Source organism: Dipodomys spectabilis, unplaced genomic scaffold (genome assembly GCF_019054845.1).
Source record: "Dipodomys spectabilis isolate Male_0828 unplaced genomic scaffold, ASM1905484v1 ptg000360l, whole genome shotgun sequence".
Classification (NCBI taxonomy): Eukaryota; Metazoa; Chordata; class Mammalia; order Rodentia; family Heteromyidae; genus Dipodomys; species Dipodomys spectabilis.
The window spans coordinates 3,734,431-3,738,566 of NW_024871037.1; positions in this window are offsets into that span (position 1 = coordinate 3,734,431).

Here is a 4,136-nt window from a genome sequence, read left to right on the forward strand (position 1 = left end):
GCGGAAGCGGGCGGGCCCCGACGGACGGGCGGACGGACGCACGGACGCGCGGACGCGCGGGCGGGCGCCACCAGGCCCCGCGCGCTCCCCACCGCCCCCCGCCCCACCTCCCGCCGCCGGCCGTTAGCAGCGCCGCCCCGAGATGGCGACCGTTATCAGCCGGGCCGCCGGCGCCCTCTTTCTTCCTCCTCCTTTTCCCTTCTGGGCTCCGCCAGGCGCGATCTCCTCCGTTCGGGGACGGGGAGGGGGGACGTGGCGGGGGTGGGGAGCAGGGTCCCGGTCGTCCGCCGCCTCAGAACCGCCCGGCGCGGCGCCGCCGGCTCATTGTGTCCGCCATCTTGGGGCGACACCGAGGCGAGACGCCGAGGCGAGTTTCAGCCGCCGCCGCCGCCGCCGCCGCCGCCGCGGCGCGAGCATGCTGGGAAAAAAAAGAGAGCGAGCGGGCAAGGGGGCGGGGCGGGAGCCCAGGCGCGAGGCCGGGCGGGCGGGGACTGGAGGGGCTGGAGGTGACGTCACGCGCGTCGCCACGCCCCCCCTCGGGGGCGGGGAAAAGTGCAGTCCAATGGCCGGAGGTTTTCCTGCCTCCAGTCCCCGCCTCCTCCTCCTCCTCCTGGAAGGGGCGGGGCCGTGCCGTGGTGGCGGGAACCGCGGCTTCCGGGTCGGTCTGTCGTGGTGGTGGTGGTGGTGGTGCCTGAATTCATTGGGGGATTTTGGGGGGGGTGTTCTTCACTCCCTCGAATGGGTGTGTGTGGGGGGGGGGGGGTAGTTCGCGATGTGGGGAGGGGACCGAGCGACGTTCTGGGTGAGTGCAGAATTTCAACCGTTTCCCACCCACTCCCCCCCCTCTCCCACCCTGGGAGACTCAGGCGACTGCTTAGGCCGCAGGTACTGGAGGCTTGGTTGTTTTTTGTTTTGGGGAGGGAAGGAGGGGGAGGGAAGGGACTCCTGTTTAGGTGAGGTGGAGGGGGCGGGGGGAAGACAGGAATTCTTTATTAGGGTTATTATTTTGTGGGTGTTGGAGGTGTGGGGGGTGTTGGGGGGTGGGGTGGGGTAAGGGGGGGGGAATTCCTGGGCCTGGAACTCATTTGTCTCTGAGCTTTTTCACTTCAGGCTAGCCTACTGAGTCACTGTTCTACTTCCAGCTTTTTTTTTTTTTTTGCTGGTGAATTGGAGATAAGAGTCTCACAGATTTTCTCGCCCCCAGAGCTTTAAGCTTTCTCTAAAAACCACAACAGCCACAAAAACACCGACTTTAAATCTACAACCTTGTTAACTCATATTAAACGTATAACCCCATGCATTGGTTGCGTATTTTGCGTGTGTGCTCGTACTAGAGGCTTCAGTTTAGGGCTTTATCTTCAGGCTCCACCACTTGAGCAGCTCCAGCCACTTCAGGCTTTTTGCTTCAACCCCTTGGTGAGAAGAATCCCAGGATTCTCCACTTCTAACTTTGATCTTCAGATCTCAGCTTCCTGAGGAGCTAGGGTTACAGGTGTGAGCTATCAGCACCTGGCTTCTCCATGATTTTTTTTTTTTTTTGCAAGTCCTGGGGCTTGAACTCAGGACCTGGGCACTGTCCCTGAGCTGCTTTGGCTCAAGGCTAGTACTCTTACCACTTGAGCCACACACTACTTCTGGCTTTTTCTGTTTATGTGGTACTGAGGAATCGAATCCAGGGCTTCATGCAAGGCAAGCACTCTACCACTAAGTCACATTCCAAGCCCTCCATGAATTTGTTTTGTTTTGTTTTAATTGGGGATTGAACTCCGGGCCTGGGCGCTGTCCCTCAGCTCCTCAGCACAAAACTAAGGCTCTACCACTTGAGCCACAGCACCACTTCTGGTTTCCTGGTGGTTAACTGGAGATAAGAGGAGACAGAAGAACTTAATGACCAAAGCAGGTTTATTCAGAGCAAACCTGAAACAGCCATCTGCCACTGAAGTGGAGAAAGTGTCTCTGACAGGCTGATTTTAGGTATTACTTAGAAGGGAAAGTGAGGACAGAGGCAGGAGACCTGGTATTTGTGATTTGGCTGCAGAGCCAGGGGACACAGATTGAGATGAAACTTGGTTGAGCAAAACCTAACCGCCGAAAGGTGGTTTTGCAAAATGGTGTTAGACTGTTCCTGATTTCATCAGGTGAGACTCAGGTTCTATCCCACACTGGAAACAAAATCTTTTTTTTTTTTTTTTTTGGCCTGGGGCCTAAACTCTGGGCCTGGACGCTGTCCCTGATCTCTTCTGGTCAAGGCAAGTGCTCTACCACTTGAGCCACAGTGTCACTTCCGGTTTTCTGGTGGTTCGTTGGCCATAAGAATCTCAGGGACTTTCCTACCCAGGCTGGCCTTGAACCAAGATTCTCAGATTTCAGCCTCCTGAGTAGCTAGGATTATAGGCGTGAGCCACCAGATCCAGGCTGGAAACAAAGCTTTTTTTTTTTTTTGGCCAGTCCTGGGGCTTAAAACCAGGGCTGTCCCTGAGCTTCTTTTGCTCAAGACTAGTACATTACCACTGGAGCCACAGTGGCACTGCCTGCTTCTTCAATGTATGTATACTGACAAATTGAACCCCGGGCTTTATGCATGTTAGGCAAGCACTCTACCACTAAGCCACATTCCCAGCCTCTGGAAACAAGATCTTAAGAAGAGCTATGAGACATTTACTCATTTGGCTATAGGAAGGTATGAGTGATATTCAGATACCTACCTGCAAACCTTGAGCAGTAGTTTAAAAAGAAAAAAAAGGAGCCAGGCACTGGTGGCTCATGCCTATCATCCTCGCTACTCAGGAGAATGATATCTGAGGATCACGGTTCAAAGCCAGCCCAAGAAAGGAAAGTCTGTGAAACTCTATACCTCCAATAAACAACCAAAAAACCAGAAGTGGTGCTGTGGCCTAAGTGGTAGAGTGTTCACCTTGAGCTGAAGAGCTCAGGGACAGCGCCCAGGCCCACAGTGCAAGCCCCATGAACGACCAAAAAAAAGAAAGAAAAAAAAGGAAACACTAGGATCTTGCAAATAATTGGGAGTTGTATTTTAATCCCTTCAGGTTAAGAGAGAACCAAGATTTTAGCAAAGTCTGGGTTGTAGTTGCTTCCTGACAGAACAGATGACTTCTGGTTACAATTTGTTCTGGAAATCTGGAAAAAGCTGGTTTAAGTGCAACCTGAATGGATGGCAACTTTCCAAAGGAGAGTCCTTTGTGCTCCAGAGTGAGCCAGAATACTTATTCCTTTCTCCCTGCAGTGTTGTGTGTATGCACATGCGCATGTGTGCCTCTGTGTGTGTGTGTTTCTGTGTGTGTGTTTGTGTGTGTGTGTCTGAGTGTCTGAGTCCTGGGGCTTGAACTCAGGGCCTGGACGCTGTCCCTAAGCTTTTTTGCTCAAGGCTAGCACTCTACCCACTTGAGCCACAGCTCCATTTCCAGATTTTTGGTGATTATAAGGAGTATGGACTTTCCTGCTGGGCTGGTTTCTAACTGTGATCCTCAGACCTCAAGCCTCCTGAGTAGCTAGGATTATAGGGGTGAGCCACCAATGCCCGACCTGTAGTATCTTTGCGTAAGAAACTAGAAAGAAGGATGTAGAGCCTGCTCTGAATCTTTTTTTTTTTCTTCTTTTGGTCATAGGACTTGAACTCAGGGCCTGGGTGCTGTCCCTGAGCAATTTTGCTCAAGACTAGTGCTCTGCCTCAGTGCCACTTCCAGTCTTTCTGGTGGTTCATTGGAAATAAGAGTCTCACAGGGACTTTTCACCCTGGGCTGGCTTCGAATCATGGTCCTCAGATCTCAGCATCCTGAGTTGCTAGGATTACAGGTGTGAGCCACCAGTACCTGATTGCTTTGAATCTTTAGATGGGAACACGGTGACCTATGCTGAACTGCTGGGTAAATTAAAGTTCCCTGTAGAGCTGTATCTAATATTACAGATCGTGTAAACTTTTGTGGCTGAACAGAAATACGGGGGAAAGATGGAATGTTTTAGCTCAAGAGCCAAGAATGACTTCAGCTTTAATAACCGTTTACCTTAACTGTTGTATCTGATGTAACAGTCTCCTACAATATCAACTTCACAGAATTTGTGCAGCTCAGCAGATTTCTAGCTTTCTACTAACCCCAAAGCTAAGAATATTATAATGT